The following is a 19516-nucleotide window of genomic DNA, read 5'->3' as shown; positions in this document are numbered from 1 at the left end:
GAGGATAGATAGACATACATGAAACAGAAAAGAAAAAAAAAAGATAGATGTGAATACACCAGGTATTTGCTGAGTCAAGGCTGGAAACCAGGCTGATTTACTTGCCAGAGATGGGCCAGAATCTTGTTACTGAGTCACTAATATGTACTCACCATTCTCACCTTAAGCCTTACTTGGGACAGTTGCAGCCAGCAGCTGATGGGCCTGCAGCTCTCTGGCAACATCATGATATGAAGAATGAAGAAAAAAGGCAAGGATGCCATAAATGACGATGTCCCAAAAATGATAAAAGATATATAATATAAGCAAGGATGAAACATAGGTTCATAGATAGGTACTAGGCTATTGGCCGAAGGGCCTATGTAAGCCTAGCCAACAAGGTTCCCTGGCTTACGCCACCCAAGAAAGTTATTTTCCTGTGCCACTGTCGAGCAGCGACACAGAAGTGATCCCCGGGGTGTATTTCCTATTTCCCATCCACTCATCAAGATTTTTCTTGAGTGCTAATGAAGAACTTTGCTTGACATAGATGGGTAGCCTGTTTCCAGAGTATGGGAAGTCTCTGGGACAGGAATCTATCCCTCCAGCATGTCCTGTTTATTGTGATGGCAAGGTTTAGGTCCCAAGAGCATGTAGCTTGGAGGGATTGGGATTTCTTTAGGTGTAGCATGTTGAACAGCTCTGGGTTTGACATAGCTTTATATGTTAGGCAGAGATCACCTCGGATTAGGCGATATGCTACGGAGTAAAGCTGGAGTTTTTTGAGGCAGTCAATGTAGGGCATTTATTTGAGGCCAGTAATCCTCTTTGTGAGGTACTTCTGTGGCCTTTCCAGCTGCTGCAGATGTCTTGTGAGGTACATTCCAAAAGGGGCATTGTACTCTATAATGGGTCTAATGAGTGTCAGTAGGGGAACAATGACCTCTTTTTTCCTGGATGAGAACTCTTTTATGATGAGGTGTGCCACGTAGAAGGACTTCCTGACTACTGTGGCGATGTGACCATCAAATGAGAGACTGCTGTCCACCTGGGTCCCAAGGTCTCTTATCACACATTCGGTGTTAAGTAGATTGCTGTCTGTGTGGTAGTTCATGGTTACAGAGTTTTTACCAAAGGGGATGACACTGCACTTTTTGGCATTGAGCTTGAGGCCATGGCTCTGACACCAGGCATCTGTCTCAACGAGGCCCTTCTGTAGGATGTCCACATCATTTGGGGACTTGACTGTGGCTCCTAGTTTGCAGTCATCTACGAACTTTGTTAGGCAGAGGCCTTCTGTGTTAGCCTGTACTTCAGAGAAGTAGATACCAAGCAGGAGAGGTCCCTGGACAGTACCCTGTGGTACTCCATTTTTCACTGCTTTGAGGTCAGATTTGGAGTTTGCAACTTTTACAGTGCGGGTTTTGTCAGTGAGCCAGTCGGCAACCCATCTTGTGACGTAGGGATTTATACCTAGTTTAGTGAGTTTAGCTGTAATTCCAGAATGGGGGATGGTGTTGAAAGCCTTGGCGAGGTCAAGATAGGCTGTGTGAACCACCTTACCCTCATCTACGGCTTTGGTGACTGCCTCAAAGAAGTCGATCAGGTTCAGGAGGCATGATCTGCCTTTCACAAACCAGAACTGGGTGGGATCCAGAGTTTGGAGGCTACCAATGTCTTTGTTTATGAGTTCCATGATGATACGTTCCATGGCCTTGCAGACCAGGCTCGTCAGGCTAATAGTTCCCGGGATCAGTGGTGGCTCCCCCTTTGTGGAGTGGGATAACTGTTGCTGTGCGCCATTCATTGGGCACAAAGCCTGATGCGAGGCTATTATTGAACATGGTTCTTAAGTGGGGAGCCAGTTCGTTCTGAAGTTCATGTAAAACACAGCCTGGGATGTTGTCCAGTCCCATGGATGCTGTGTTTTTGGCTTTAGAGAGTGCAGCTTTTACCTGCGTAGATGTGATTACAGGGACTCTGCATTCTTTCTGTACAGATATGGGCCCTTTAGGGGGTGAGGGATGGGTAAAGTTAGCACTGAACCTGCCTGCCAAGATGTTGGCAATATCAGTTGGTTCTGTAATTTTCATGCCTTTGTGCTGTAACTCAGAGCAGATCTGGGTGTTGCCTTCGAGATTCTTGACATAGCTATAGAATGCTTTGTGGTTGTCCTTAGAATTTGTGGCAATTTTGTTTTCGTAGCTAGCTTTGGAGGATCTTATATGGGATCTCAGCTTCTTACTGAGGCTGACCAGGGAGCTCCTCCACTCATGGGATTTTACTCTCTCTTGCAACAGTTTCTTCCTTCTGTTGTACAGTTTGTTTATGGCAGGGGCCCACCAGGTTGGCTTCCTTTTTTTGGAGGATAGTGTTTTGGTTCTGTTTGGGATAGCACGATCCATGCACTCGTGTAAGTGCTTATAGAGTGCATTTGTGTAGGATTCAGCAGTTGTAACTCTATTGTCCATCTGCATGGGTATCATGAAGTTCACCACTTCTTTCTTAAGAAGCATGAAGTTGGCTTTGGAGAAAATTTTTACCATTGTTTCCTTAATGGGGGTGGGTTATACTAATCCCAGCTATGTGAATAGGTATGCCAATTGTCTTTGCTACTTACTGCCTATAGATCCCAAGAGCTTTCTGCTGTCAGTCTGTGTGTGCTGAAAGAATGGGCCACACAAACCATCACACACAGGTGTTGGTGAGCTGCAGGCAACAATGCAGAGTAACAGCTATGTATTTATGTGAACATCAGCTGATGTCTACCATTTTTCACACAACCTAAGAAATGAGCTACACTATCACATATAAGATCATATACCTAGAAGCTTGAGATGCTGCCCATATCATGACAAGTAAGGTACAGGCCAATGTTACAGCACAGTGAAGCAGAAGCAGGAAGTGGTCCCATATCATGACAAGTAAGGTACAGGCCAATGTTACAGCACAGTCAAGCAGAAGCATGAAGTGGTTGCTATAATTCTACACCAACATTGCCATGTGCCCTGCTTCACAAAGTACCTGGGTACCAAAAAAGAATATAAATACATATATATATATATATATATATATATATATATATATATATATATATATATATATATATATCCTGGTACACCTGGTGGCTTTCAGTAGGCAAAAAAAAAAACTTTTTTCACATTCTTTGTCCAGTTTGCCTCTTTGCCAATCAGCTCATAGGTTCATAGTTTAGTACTAGGCTAACTGCCCTTGTGGGCCATTTTTAAGTCTAGCCAATTACCCCAAGTGAGAATCAAACCCTGCACCTTATGTCTGTAAGGTAAACACCTTAACCATTATGCCAACCTCCCCCCTTTTTTGTTCCCACTCATCTGATTGAGGGTTGACTTGGACAGGAGCCACCATTTAGGCAGTCATTAGGGCGGTTTAAGGTTTTTCTGCTTTTATAGGTTCATAGGTTGATACTAGGCTATCTGCCCTAGAGCACTTATAAGCCTAGCCAGAGTGTGTTTGGCTTTTGCCACCCTTTTAGAATATTTGACTGTGTCTCTGTATAGTAGGTCACAGAAGGTAGCCATATTAAGGTTAGTTTACTGTACCTCTGTCTAGCAAGGACACAGAAGAGATCCCAGGGGTAAACTTACGGTCTCCCATCCACTAGTCAAGATTTCTCTTGAATAGGGTCAGTGAGGGTCTCTGCCTAATATGGATTGGGATTTTGTTCCAGAGTGAGGGGAGCCTCTGGGATATGAATCTGTCCCTCCAGCATGTCCTGTTTATTTCTGTGCTGAGGTTCAAGTCCCTGGAGCGTGTAGCTCTAAGGGACTTGGATTTCTTGAGGTCGAGCATGTCCATTAATTCTGGGTTGGACATGACTCTATACGTCAGACACAGATCACCTCTGAGTAGGCGGTATGCAACTGAGAGAGCTGGAGTTTCTTTAGCCGAAGTGCATAGGGCATCTGTATGAGTCCCTTGATCCTCTTGGTGAGGTACTTTTGGTCCTGTTTTGCCATGGGTGCTCCCCAAACACTTCTTCCAAGCCAGGAGAGGAAAGTGCATGGCTCATCATTTCTTTTCCGCCTTGCCTGGCTCCTGCAGTACATAATGGCTAATCAAAACCCAGTCACCTGGGTCACAGTAAGGACTCCATCCCACTACACCATGTAAGCAAGTATCAGGAGCATTACCTTATCAGCTTTCCTTCCCACAACTGAGAATTTTCAGGGTGGCAGCACAGCAGGTGATTGTAACATTGCCTGCATTGCTCACTGGTTGAAATCATACCAGTAATCTTACTCAGCATTATTGCATGATCAGAAGATGGGTGTAATGAAATGTACCCGCATAGGTTATAAACAGACACTACCTTACAGGCTGTGCAATATGTACAACTTGATTTTGTTTCCTTTTGTATACAAGATGGGCACCCTACATGGAGCACTTGATATCACTATGAGAATATCACCGTACAAATGGTAACCAGCAATTCATGCATTAACTGTGACTTTAAATTATGGATAATGCATCATAGTGGCATGATGCAGCACGACATTCATACACCCAGAGATTGGTTCCCAGCAAGAACGTACATGCTTGCAGCAAAATGGACCCACAATTTGTCATTGGCACATTTCCCTGAACCATAATGGTTCACGGCATCAAGAAATCTACAGTCATTTGCATACATTGTACAAAACACAAAATATATGTTTTGGTTTTAGTATCATAGTCATGATTTTACATGGTAAATCTTGCATTAAGGAAGCAGCATTATCTGAATAGCTTGAAGTACTATCTTGCAACAAAAAGGAACATTTGAACAGGAGAGAGTTCAGAAATGTTGCTCGTCTGGTGAGGATAAAACAGACAAGCAGTTGTGGGTTCAGTTCAAGCAACTTTATTACACACAAAACACATCAGGAATGAGACTTTGTAACTTAAACTTAAATAAATTTACAAACAGACTGACTACCACACGCATACATATTAACACTCTGGCTTTTCTCTAAAAATGGCATTGCTGCCTTCACGTGCTCACATCTGGAAGTGCTTCTTAAAGGTACATACAACCGCTCTGTTTTACATCCTCCATCTTTGAGAAGTAGATCGTATACTAAATGACAGGATTCAATGACATGCAATTTACAGAAATTATCTTTTGACATGCAATTATACATTATTCTGTGACATGCAATTATACAAAATTAGAAACAAAACAATCATGTCCAGGTTGCTGTGTATTTTACACTAGGTCTAGAAATACGAGCTGATCATGTAACAGTGACTGTCTTAAAGGAATATTCAACTTTGGGGACAAGTGGGACATAATCAGGAATGTGAATCGATACTGAGACATGTTCTTTTGTATGAACATTGTCAGGGGTTGATCTGAGATCTAGAGTCTGTATCACAGATACGATGCTGTGATATTGTTTCTGATACAGGAAGATGATGTCTGCAATTTCTCCTTTATTCTATACCATCAGATTCCACTAAGTAGGATCTTGACTTGGCACATACATCTTTCACTTGACCATTTCAGTCAAAACCTTTCGCTGTTTGCATCCTCACTGTCTCTCCTCCTTTTAATGGACAAAGAAATATTCTCATTTTATCATAGCTGGACTTCTGAGAAGAGCGCTTCTGAAAAAGTTGGGCTTTGATTGCTTTGTTGATTTTAGCATTAGGCACCAACAGACTAGAACTAATTGGCAAGGTTGTTGTGGTTTGCCTAGACAGAAGTCTCTGAGCAGATGAGCCAAGTAGGTTGTCACAAGGTATATTTCTGAGATTAAGTAAATTCAAGAAGAGATCAGTATTGTCACACTTTGACCTCTCTAGTAATTACTTTGCACTCTGTACTGCGCGTTCAGCAAGGCTGTTTGACTGTGGGTATTCAGAACTACTAGTAACATGGATAAAGTCCCACTCTTTTGGAAATATCTGAAACAGTTGACTGGTAATCTGTTTACCATAGTCAGAAATAACTTTGTGTGGACTACCATGGAGTGAAAAATTACTTTTCATCTTCATAATAACAGCACTGGATGTTAAGTTAGGTAGCAAATCAATCTCAAACCAGTTCCAAATAAGAGTCTACCAAAAATAAGTAATGGTGATTGTTCCACTCAAATATGTCAGTGGCTACTGTTGACTGAGGTAGGTCAAGAATTTGGCTTAGCTGAAGTGGCTGTTTTTGCAAATGTGGCTTTGTACTTTTGCATGTGGAACAAGAAGAAAGCACTTTATCAATGTCTTTCGATACAGAATGCCAGAATACTAGGCCTCTCTTCCTTCTTTTGTTATAATCAGAACCTGGGTGGCCACGATGCAAAATCTGAATGTACTCACATTGTAAGGAAGTAGGAACAACTACTTTTGAACCTTTGAAAATGACACCATCTTCCATCAGCATCTTATCTCTGTTTGGAAAATAAGGTTGTACATCTGGTGTTACACAGGATTGCTTTGATGGCCATCCTGCATTGTTGAAGTGGTTGAGCTTTTGCAAAATTGGATCAGTCTTTGTATGAGCTCTTAGCTCATCAAGTCTCGTGGTAGAAAAATTACGCAACATCAGAGTCAAAATTCTCTGCATCAAACTGTTCCGTGGTATTTCTGGGCATTCTGGATAAGGTATCAGACAGATAAAGAAGTATGCCTTTTGTACAGACCATTTTGAAATTATTCTTTTTTCAATTTGAGTGTCATTCTTTGTAGTCTTGCTGGAGCTGAATGCTTAGGCTTCTTTAAAATAGTGACTAGAAGTTGATGGTCAGTTTCTATCTGGATAGCTCGGCCATAAATATAATCATGGAATTTCAAACATGCAGACACAGTTGCTAAAAATTCCTTCTCAATTTGAGCATACTGCATTTCAGTTTGGGTAAAAGTTCTAGATGCATAGGCAGCAGGTCTGCCCTCTTGAAGAATAACTGCACCAAGACTGAATTTTCAAGCATCACAGGAAAGAACTACTGGTTTGTGGACATCACAGTATCTCAATGTTGGCAGGTTGGCAATTTGCTGTTTGAGGTTATTTATTGCTTTCTGGTGTTGTTCTAACCATGACCAGGCAATATTTTTGCATGTGAGCTCTCTTAATTGCACTGATAACTCACTAAAGTTAGGGATAAATTTGCCCAAATAATTAACCATGCCAAGTAAATGCTGTAGGGCTTCGACATCTTCTGGAGCTGGCATCTCAAGAATGGCTGCTTGTGTAGAAGGGTCTAATCTTAGGCTATGAGATGACCTACATAAGTAACTTCTGGTAATCTGAATTTACATTTCAGAGGATTGAGCTGTAAATTCACTTCATGTTCTCTGTCCAGAACTTTCCTGTGGTTTCTGTCATGCTCTGCTTCACCATTACCTCCAACCAGTAAATCAGCTATTATAGCATATGGGTAGCCTCAAAAAATTTGCTCCATTGCGTGCTGAAAGACTTAACTGGCAGAATTTATTTCAAAAGGCATCCTGAGGAATCTGTATCTACCAAATGGGGTACTGAATGTAGTCAGTAGTGAAGATTTGTGATCAAGCATTACTTGCCAAAATGAACTCTCTGCATCTAAGACAGAAAAAAACAGTGGCATTTGGCATGAAGGTGGCAATCTCCTCAACTGTACACATAGGATGATGAGGTCTTTTTAATGCCTTGTTCAAGTCCCTTGGGTCAACGCATATTCTGATATCATCTGAATTTTTCTTATAAGCATCAGTCATGAGAGACACCCACTCAGTTGGTTCTATGACTGGACAAATCACACCTTGCTGCACCATTTTGTCTAACTAGACCTTGACTTTGGCTTGCATTGCTTTTGGAACTCTCCCTGCTGGTCTGACCACTGGACTGACCTCTGGGTCTACTTTCATGGAGTACACAACTGGAAGTTTGCCTAGCTTGTCATCGAAAATATCAGCATACTCTGAGAATATACCATCAGTAAAGCTGAAACTGGAACATGCGCTTACATGATGGACTTCTTTGGTAGAAGAAAACAGTTTCATTCTTAAACTGTCTCTGAGACCTAGTAATGGCTGCACAGGTCTTTGGACTACATAAAATTGCAAGCTGTAACAGTTCCCAAACGAATAGCTTGAAAGTGCTACTGAGCCTTCGGTCTGAATCTCTTCACCTCCATAAGAACAGGCTTCGCACAATTGACCAAATTAAGTTGCTCATCAGCTCTACACCATCAACATAGAAAGTAGGGTTGCAGCTTTCTACATGATCAACTCGGGTTTTGCTGACTCACCCTTATACTGCATTGAACATGCCATTTTTACTGAGCTAGTCTTGGAACCTTCTAGAAAGCTATGGCTCTTCCCAGAGAAACCCATAGGGGTTGCACCTGCCATGTGCTTAGGCCTGTTTCTGCTTGCCACATGTTGCATGCCGTCTACGTTTCCTCTAGATACTGTTTAAACTATGCTGTTATAATTTGCAAGAATACTTGTTTACCTTTTTCTGAACTCATGGATTTGACAAATCTCTGGCTTTGCTTTAACATTAAATCACTGTCTCAAAGCAAAATCTTTCTCACTGCTGCAGTATTAGCCTGTCCTTTATTAACTTATCTTTTAAGTCACCAAATCTGCACATTTTGGCCATATTTCCCAAGTCAGTGATATAAGCTGCAAAAGTTTCACCTGGCTTTTGGACTCTTGAATAAAATGAGGGCATCTCTAATGTAACATTTGGCTGGGGGTTGCATATTTCTCTAAATTTGCATTTCAAGCACTCAGAGTCCTCTCTTGATTCAGCCAGTACCATAATATGGTGGTTCTATCTCTCCTGCATATACTGCTGGTGCATACACAAATGAACACTCTCATGTAATAGCGTCTGACCCAGCTAAGTTGAGCAAAATAATTCCCTCGTATGTGGATCTTTGCCAGAAAAAGCTGCTTCTATGAAAATATTGTATTCCTGCTCAAATACTGCCAGTTCTCTGCTATATTATGATCAAACACAAGTGGACTAGGTCTGCGAAATGCCTCTGCCATATCAACACACAGTAGTGAAGATGCTTGAAATTATGTGCAAACATACACACACAAATATATATGCCAGAACTTGTAATTATGCCCAATAGCACAACAAATTATTTGAAATAACTGCACTTTACCAAATAAATGTCCGTAGCCCAAAAGCACTTTGAAATCATGGTACTTTGTGAAACCACTCCTTATCAGTGTAAGAAATACTTCAAAATGGCTGTACTTTGTGAATAAATTGTACACAGCAGGAAAAGCTTTGAGATGAATGCACTTTGCAAGTAAACTGTACACAACAGAGGAAGCTTTCAAAATGGCTGTACTTTGCAAAACAAATCTGTACAGTGTAAGAAACACTTAGAAATGTTGGCACTTTGCGAATAAATGCACACAGCACAAGAAACTTTTGGAAATGGCTGTACTTTGACTGCACTTTGTAATATAATTGTACTTTTCACCAAGCAAACTCTTCGAAATAATTGTACTGTAATAAAGCACATACACTGCAAACACTTTGCACACTCTGAAATACTTCGAACAACTCTAGTTATGCTTTGAGTGGCTTTGGTCAATGCAAAATAATAATTTGTTCCCAAACAGTCTTTTACTAAAAAACTTGCAGTCACCTTGCTTTTTAAGCTTAATTTGCCCTTTTATTGTACTTGTTATGACCTTTTAACCTCTTATGCTCATTATACTTTTCTTGTGCTCGTTTACTTCAAACATGCTCGTTATGCAACCCAAAGGTAATGCTGAGCCCCATATGAATATCTCTGCTAGTTTTATCAAATATCATAGTTTCGAACATTTTGTTTACTTAATAATGCTTTTTGTGCCTTTCATTTGATTAATAATATGCTTTGTCCTAGTTGTTTGATTAATAATGTGTTTTATGCCTTACAAATGCTCTGCTGCCAAATTCCTGGCCCTTTTTGTTCGTCTTTCACTCAAACAGCTTAATCTGCCTTCACCTTTAACTCTGCACCTCATGGCTTGAAGAATTTGCTCTCTTAATCCCGAGTCTGACACCATGTCACTTGTCCAGTCAGGATAAAATAGACAAGTGGTTGTGGGTTCACTTCATTCCTGATGTGTTTAACTTAATTATATTTACAAACCGACTGACTACCACACTCATACATGTTAACACTCTAGCTGTTCTCTCAAAATGGCACTCCTGCCTGCACATGCTCACTATTTATATGCATGTGCTTACATCTGGAAATGCTTCTTAAAGGTACTTACACACGCTCTGTTCAGATGAGTCTAGCTAAAACTATTGAAATTGCTATGGTTGTATAAGACTTGCACTTGCATGTACACAGACATCCACCTTTTGCTATCCCTTCAGTTATAGATATATATTTAGGTCACATGCTCCCTCTCTATGTGTATAAAATAATAAAATTGACAAATTATTAACACAAAAACAAACAGAAAACACCATCAGTTAAGTTTGCATGCTCAGACAAAACCTTGAAATAGTCAAAGCAAATTTTTTTTTTTATTTTCAGGGAAGCTATCCTGAGACTGATATTTAGTGTGAGAGGGGAACATTCCCTTCCCTAACGTAACAGATATTTTCCATCCACATATCGAACAACTGATGTTTATCATACCAATCCCTGCTGCAACAGCGTAAGCTATAGGAGTTATAACCTACTGAGGCTATAACAGCTGGTCAGCTTCCAAAACTTCAGGGCATCCTCCAAATGCCCAAACCATTAAGACAGCTCTAACTGAGCTGACTAAAAGAGAAGTTTGGGTGCAAAGCCTTTCAGCACTTTCACATCAACTAAGAGAGGGAGGCAAAGCCTTAAAAGGACATTTCTAGAAAAATATAAAAATGGATGTCCTCACCATGGCATAAAAAGGCACCAAAAACAAGGAGGGAGGGAGGGGAGGGAGTGGTTACTGCAGCAGTAATCATCTAAACATCTACTGTTATTTTAAGCTTTCTTATACAACTGTACGAAGTTAATCATATAGATCACTGATGCAGTAAGCTAAGCCACATGGGTAGATTACCAGAACATCTGGAAAGTGTAATGGGAAGGGTCTGGAACCCTTGGACAATGGTCCTATCAAAGCCTGGCCTACACATCTGAAAAATTAATGTAGTGCTTTATAAAGGTATGTACAGAGGACCAAATTGTTGCTTCTTCAATACTTCTGGAGTTAACACCTTTCCAAAAAGTCATAGTTGAAGCCAAGGATATAACAGCCAGCCAGCTTCCAAAACTTCAGGGCACCTTCCAAAGCCTCAAGACACCTTCCACACACTCAGACTGTTTGAAAACTTGAGCATCAAGCTTTTCAGAGTTTTACTGCCACCAAAGGTAAGCTCCTCTCAGGCTTGTGAAGATCGACTTTTGGGTTGTGCTTTTCCTTTGCTGGGCAGTTAAGTTTCCATTTGGGAAATTAAACTTCTATTCAAATATTTTGGTTGATTATTACTTTCCTGTTCAGAAAAGTTATTTTAAAGCTAGGAGATGTATTTTAATGGACTGTCATGAGACTGTATTGTACATTTAAATGAGTGCGCTCTTTTTTTCTTGTCAGTTTAAAAGATGTTTAAAGCATTTCATTTTTTTCCATGGAGAAATTGCATTTATATTTTGGGGACTGGCTGTTGTCTTAAGGTGCTTTTGTATGAAAACAAAAGATTTTTAAAGACATTACATTTTTACTGGCTTTTGATGCATATGTTCTCTTGGAGAGAAAAAAAGGACCATTTTTGACTTGACCATGGAATAAAACTGTCAGTTCCAAGGTTTGTCCTTCCTCCAGCCACAAAAAATAAAAGATAACCAGAGAGCCTTTGCCACCACAGCAGGCTAGCCATTTGCCTCAGCCATAGGTGGATGACTTTGCTATGGCCATTTGTTGTACCTCAGGCCACTTATCTTTTGCCTTGGATCCCTATAGTATAGCATCTATAGCCACTATGGACTGGGGGTTAGCCACATCATCTTCAACTTTTGTGGTCCCCTCAGTGGGCAAAGTGGAGCCACTCTTGTTGATCCTGGGTGAGGGGTAACAGGGAAGCCATCCCTATTTTGTCCCTGGGAAAGCTACTGCTGCCATTTATAACACTGTTGGCACATCTTTTTTTCTTGGGTTCATAGGCAAGTACAAGGCTAGCTGTTATTGTTTGACATGTTATTCCTAGCCAATTCCCCTCAAAGGTGACAATTAAGCACTATCTTGTGTCTGTGAGATAAACACTTTAAGCATTATTCCAACCCCTGATTAATCTGAGAGAGAATGAAAGATAAGCACATGATTATCATATTAATCACTGCTGCAATGGCCTTAGCTTTACGAGTTGTATCTTACCAAAGTCATAACAGCCCGTCAGCTTCCAAAGCTTCAGGGCTTTCTGTTCTTTCCCCTTCTGTCAGAAAAGAAAAAAAAAAAAGAAAAATAAACATTTATTTACTCCTTAAATTTCTATGGTGAAGCTTACTGGTAATGGCTCATGGTTATATTCAAGCTTTTGATCCTTCTTATTTATTGCTTTCTAGTAAAGGAAAAGATATCTTATTTCCTGAAGGGATTCAAGATTCTGAATCTGGACAGGAAGATGAAGGGACCCAGACAGGTTTTCTCCTCTGTTTTCTATTTCACAGTCAGAGTAAAGTTCATTTTCTGATTCTCCTTTTTGGGTTCCTCTCTCATAGCAACTATTTAAAGAGTGTGCCAGTTTTAGCAATGGCCATACACTGCAGCTTCACAGTCCTTCAGAAAATTTTATGAGCTGTTAAAGAAGGAATTTCCTGAATCGTCACAGTTTCCTCCAGTTCTGCCAGCTTTGGAGGATGTGCCCCCCCCCCAAAAAAAAAAGGCAGAGCAAATGTATAAAGTTCCTCAGTCTTTTTAAGGTAATATATTCATCCTAAATCTCACTCAGCAGCTATAACGTTATTTATACTGCTGCAAAGCAGTTAAATTCCTGTCCTACTCTTTCTGATATGGATGGGAAGATTACTGATGGTAATGGGAAAATAATGTATGAGGAGTGTTTTTTTTATTCTTCTTTTGATGAAACCTGTGCTGTAAATTATTTAGTTTCATCTAGTTTACTAGTCACAGCTCTCTGTTTACTGTGTGTTTGTTTGTGTGTGTGTGTGTGTGTGTGAGAATCTCCGTTGAAAATTCTTTCAGGACTATGGCCACTGGTACTGTTTTGAGGAGGTTTTCTGACTGCATTCTCAGAGGATGTGAATAGAGAGATTGTGTTTTCTGTTTTGGATAGATATCCAGTTTTTTGTTCCTTTGCTACAGAACTGATCAAAATGTGATGAAAGGGTTAAGTTAAATCAGAGAATCTTTAAGATTGTCTGCCGCCACCTTCTTTTTTTTCCCTAGTTTTCTAGAATAATTTCTAATGCAATTTGGCATAAAGGCTAGGGTGCCCCCCCCAAAAAAAAAAAAATCCCAAATCGCTAAACCAAGGATAGTCCCTCTAGTTAGTTTGTTCCTATTAAATGATTGAAGATGCATTCTTTTGAATGTGTCTTGATCAAACTTGAAAGCACGAAAAGGCAAAATAACGAAACGGCATATAAGCATATTCTTTCCTAGGAAAGAAATCGCTTGGCCGCTTCTGTTACTTTGCCGTTTTCATGACTGTAGTGCAATCTCAGAGTTGGTATATTTAAGTAGGGGGGTGTGGGGGGCAAAGCCCATCACTTTATGTAATTAAAAAAAAAAATCTTTTTTGTTTTGTGGCACAGTGATTATTTTCTCTTGAAAAAAAATCGCTGTTCTAAGCATTCGAGATTGTAACCTTTCACTTAGATGGGTTCAATAAATCATTGTTCGCTTTTTTAAGCATTCAGTGATTTAACATAGACCCATTAGTTTGACCATTTAAGGGACTTTGTTTCCTCCTCTCAGCCTGGCAGTCCCTTTTCCCTTGCAGAAAGTCTGAATCTCCATTTTCTATTTGACAACAGATAGTTTCAGACGAATAGGCTCTAAAGATTATTCATTATGGTTATAGACGGCAGTGAGAGTTTATTCCTCCTTGCCAGGAGGTTTTTCGTCATCCACCAGGCCATATTCTCTTATTTGCACCTGTCCTTCATTACATGCTTTTCCAGGGAGTAATGGAACCCTGCCCTCCTTTTCAAGTTGGAAAATGTTTTTGTTCAATGATGTTTTTAGTACCAAAGAAAGATGATGCTTAGATTCCAGTTCTGGATCTTTCTTCTTAGATCTGTTTCAGATCGTGCCTAACTTCAAAATTGTAATTTCACTATCTGTTACTACTACTCCCTCATTCAGGTTTCCTGGTAACTTTACATTTAAAATATGCTTACTATCTCATTCGTTTTTGTCCAGACTTCAGATTTTTTTTTAAGGTTTGTGTGACTGGATTACTTTATTACTTCTTTAATTTACTGTTTGGATTATCCACTGTACCAAGTGTGTTCACTAAGTGGATGGCTCCAGTTATTGCTTGTTGCAGCTACAGGATATCCATTTTAATTTTTTCTATATTTAGATGGCTTGCTTATCTTTGCAGAGTCTTTTTCAAAGTGTCAGAAATCGCTCACTTGGGTGAGAGATATCTTATACAGGCTCGGATTCCAGGCAAACATTTAAAAAAAAAAGTATTTTTTGATTACACACAGGATTGCGTTCCTGAAATGTCAACTGGACACTTCTGTTCAAGGAGCTTTTCTTCGACAGGAAAATATAGATCTATATCTAGATCTGTGTCTAAGGTTTTCAACTTAGACTTTGGTCACTTCTAGGGAGTACCTCAGGATTTGGTGGCTCATATTGTATCTGAAGTCTACCTGGTCAGAGTATTAACATACCTTGTCATTTTAAATCCAAGTGATAAAGTTTGTTAATAAATAGATTACTTAGTGTAGGCAGCAAATATTCCTAAATGTGGGTCTCCCCATATCCCTTCCTGTTCCAAAGCAGTAAATAATCTCGGACGTCTCAGACTTTGCTTGGGGAGCAGTTTCAGGAGGATAACAGTACAAGGTGTTTGAGACATCTGGGACAGATGCAAGCACATAAATTTAAAAGAGATAGTTACCCTGATGCAGGCATTCAACTTCCTAAATAATCTTTGGTCTCCAGGACCTCTTGAAGTTGTTTCAGACAATAATACAGTCATATGGTACCCCCTTTACAGACCAGCCATGTTAGATTAGTATATAGCTTCACAGCATAATCTCATTCTATATACATCCTTCATTCTGTCAGAGTAACACTGTGTGGCAGACAAGTTGAACAAGTCAGGACAGACCCTTGTGTGCGCAAATCAGATCAAGTGTCTGTCAAGATTTGATCCATCTAAGAAATGTCCCTCTAGTAAACCCATTTGCCTCCTGTCTAAATAATTAGCTGGCAAGATTCTGCTCCAGGACTTCCTACTATTAGGCCTGGAAGAAAGATGCCTTTTTATTTTTATTTTTCTTTGACAGGAATGTTCCTGTATTCTCCTCCAAAATTTCTACTGATATCTTGGGTACTTCTGAAGCTTAAGAAGAAATCTTCCAAAATCTTTCTGGTGACTCCCATTCTGGCCCAGGAAACGGTAGATCTGAAGTAGTTACTTCATTTGATCTGCAACCTGTGGGTGTCGGATCCGACATCGGATCCGATCCGGCAGCTTTCCAAGCTCCAAGATCCGAGCTCCTAGCTCCTCCCCTCTACCCATAATCCCCTACTACCAACCACATTACCTCAGATTGTTTTTTGCCGCGGCTGAAGAAGCTTCCCTGTGAAGAGTTCCTGGCTGGGTGAGATCATTGCTGGTTTTAAACCAACTTTTTTTCAACAAAGTTGTCGTTGTGTGTGTGTTAGTCCCTTTTTCCACTTTTTGTGCTAGTTTTGGTCCCTTTTTGTTAATTTACTTACTAGCTTATCTTCACTCCCCTCCCCCTCCTAGTGTTTGGGTGTGTGTGTGAATGATGTCTGAAGGGCCTAAGGCCGTTTTTTCTAAATGTACTTAGTGTGGCCACAAGCTTTCCCCAGCTGATGGCCACACTCAGTGCGTTCTGTGCCTGGGGGCAGCCCATTTGTCAGAGGCCTGCCAGATCTGCGTGGCCTTTAACCCCCGGGCAGTTCGGGACAGGAAGAACAAGCTGATCCTGGCGGGAAAGCTCCCCCAGGAGTCGGCTTCTTCTTCCTCTCCCGTTCGGGCTCCAGCTGCTTCGGCAGCTTTGGCGCCGTCTACCCCCTTAGCTCTACCCGGGACTCAACCTCCCTCATCGGGTTTGAGCTCTGGGGAAACTAGTGCCTCTTCCCTTAAAGAGAAGAGGCACAAGGAATAAGGAAGGACATAAGTCCCACAAAAGGCGGGCCGAATCTCATCCTTCGGCTCCGCCTGTGAAACTGCTTAAGCCTCCCTCGAGGGTCTCCGGATCCCCCTCCTCTCGGCGCCGTTCGCCTTGTTTTTCGCCGGAGCCGGAGGAGGAGGATTGGTCTCCCTCGAGGTCTTCAAGGCGGCCCTCCCGGCCCGCCTCTACTACTTCATCCAGGTCGACCCGAAGCATCTCCGAAGCGGATATGGATCGGATGATGCGTCGGTTCTTGCAGACCCAAATGCAGATGGTGATGCTCTTGCCCCCCCCCCTCTGGGGGGGGAGTGCGGCCCCCATATTTGCCCCGATCACTCCTTCTCCGACTTGTTTTTGGGTCTCGGAGTCATCAGATCCAGGCCCTTTTGGACCCGGGGAATTGTCGGCGCCGATAGCTGTGGTCTCTTCGACGCCGACTATACCTTCGAGCTTGTCGGACCCGAGCTCTCGGGGCCGAGGGCTGAGCGTCGGATCCGAGGGAGTTGCTGTGTCTTCGGCGCTGTTGGCGTCGGAGCACACCTCTGCCTCGGCGCCGACTGCATCGGCTCCGACCCCGATCCCTTCCTCGGATCCGAGGAGATTGCTCTCAGAGGCTGGCGAGAGTGGCTCTCCTTCGGCTTTTGAGGTAGTGGAGAGGGTACTGTCGAGGTCCTCCAGATCCCCGACCCGGGCTTCGGATCCACCCGTACCCCCACTGTATGAGGGTCTGTCTTCCATAATCCGTCCATCGGGACAGCCTGCCGAAGCCCTCCAGCTAGTTCCCATGGAGGAACAACAACCCGTGGACGAGCCCTCTTCGGACAGTCCCACCGAGGAGGTCCCTCGGAAACATCGGTGCAAAAGGAGGCACCTGGACTCCCCCGAGTCCGTTACCACAGACACAGACTTAGATGATACGGAGGGTTCCCCAAGGTCACCCCCTGAAGATGTCTCCTTTGGAGACATCATGGAAATGTTGCGTATCAGAGGGGGGTGGTCAGCCCAAAAGCCTTCCCTTGATGAGTCCGTGTCCTGGAGGCCTTAGAGGCAGGCCTATCTACCTCCTGGGTGTCCCCTCCGGCCGACTCCCTAGTGGACTTAATTACCACCAGGGCTTGGAAGGAGCCTGACACCGTGGAGCCAAACCCTAGGCGCCCCGATAAAGTCCTCAGCCCACCCACAGATAGACCGTCTTGGGCCAAAGGAACCCCCGTTGATGCTATGTTGGTGGCGGCGGCCACCAAGAAAGAACTTGTGCAGGAGAGTTCTTCAGTTCACCCGCTGGATAAGGAATCTCGAGCGCTTGACCGGATTGGGAAGCGGATGTTTGCTTCAGCGACCTTTTCCATAAGGGCGCTGAACTATATGGCACATACCATTAGGCTACAGCGAGACTTGATTAAGGAATACGCTGCAGCCCCCCCGGAGTCCATATCGGTCCTAGACAAAAAGGTTTTTGAGACTCGAATGGCCACTCTAAAATCCATCTCCAATACATCTATGCAGCTTCTCTCCCATGCAACGGAGGGAGCCGCTAGAGCTAGAGGAGCCAGGGTCGTCTTGCGACGTCTCTCCTGGCTCTGTCTGTGCGACTTCACGGATCCCTTCAAGGCATCCTTCGTGAACGCCCCTTTTGACGGTTCTGCCTTGTTTGGCAAAACTGTTCGTGACACGCTGGTCCAAAGCGAAAAAGACGGGAAGACGCTGTCTGCCGTCGGAGTCCGCTTCTCTAATCCGCAAAGATCCTTCTCCAGGAATCAGAGGGGACAAAAGAAGCTGTGGTTCCGTAAGTCTCAGCAATCCCATCCTGCTGCGGACCACTCATCCTCTAGAGGCAGAGGAGGACAAGGTGGACGCCGGCCCAGAGGCAGAGGGGGGGCCGCGTAATTTCAGGTCTAGAGAACCTTTCTCGGACAGACCCGCGCAACAGCCCTGAGGGCTTGCCCGACTGTCCCTCTCTGGAGGCAGTCGGGGGGCGGTTGTCGGAGCACCTGTCAAACTGGGAGTCCCTTACAACAGATCGATGGGTGCTCCGGATCATATCCAGAGGATACTCCATTCCATTTATAAACCTTCCCCCCAAACCCAGATGTCTCCCCGATGTCCCACCCGATCAGAGGGAGGCAGCGGCTTTGGAGATTTCAAAGCTGCTAAGAAAAAGAGCCATCCAGCCCGTCCCCCCAGATCAGTCCGGATTGGGTTATTACTCCAGGTTCTTTTTGGTGCCAAAGAAAACGGGGGACCTCAGGCCCATCTTAGACCTTTCCGCTCTGAACCTGTTCATACCCAAGGAAAAGTTCCAGATGGTCACTCTCCAATCAATTCTCCCCCTTCTGTGGGAGAACGACTGGATGTGCTCGTTAGACCTCAAGGATGCGTATTACCACATATTAATGGACAGACGATCCAAGAGGTTCCTCCACTTCCGGCTCGGAGCCAGTCATTATCAATTCAGGGTTCTTCCATTCGGCCTCACCTCAACCCCCAGAGTGTTCACCAAGGTCATGTCAGTGGTTGCAGCCCACCTGAGACTCCAGGGCATTCAGGTCTTCCCCTACCTAGACGACTGGCTCCTCACCGCGACCAACAGGCATCAGCTCTGTGTGGCAAGAGATTATGCTCTGTCTCTGGCCTAGGCATCTCCGTGAACGAGCAGAAATCCTGCCTGTGCCCCACTCAAGCCCTAGAATTCATAGGGGCCAGGTTAGATACACGAATCTCCCGAGTTGTTCTAATGTCAGTCAGGCTGAACAGCTTGTCGTATCAGGTGTTAGCCCTTCTTCGGGGCCCTGCTCCTCCGGCGGAGTTAGTCCTGAGGGCACTGGGGTCTATGTCAGCAGCGATCGGTCTCTCTCTTCATGCCCATCTGCGAATGTGCATATTACAATGGACCCTTCAAGTCCAATCGTCCCTGTTGATCCACCCATTATGCACACCAATCCCCCTGAGCAGGGTGTGCAGGGACTCCCTTCTGTGGTGGTTACAGGCACAGGAACTCAGAGAAGGGAGGCCCTTTGTGATTCCCCCGGTCGAAGCCACGTTAACCACTGACGCTTCTTGCCTCGGGTGGGGGGGGCATTGTTCAGGCAGATCCGTTCAAGGCACGTGGATTTCCCTAGAGACCGCATTGCATATCAGTGTCCTAGAGATGAGGGCAGTGCTTTTGGTGTTGCAAGCTCTCCATGACCTTCTTCCCCTAGGGACTTTTGCAATCCAGACGGACAACATGTCAGTAGTCT

This window comes from Protopterus annectens, chromosome 9.part0, assembly GCF_019279795.1.
Source record: "Protopterus annectens isolate FY-2018-M chromosome 9.part0, PAN1.0, whole genome shotgun sequence".
Classification (NCBI taxonomy): domain Eukaryota; kingdom Metazoa; phylum Chordata; order Ceratodontiformes; family Protopteridae; genus Protopterus; species Protopterus annectens.
Note: the sequence above shows the minus strand (reverse complement) of the source record.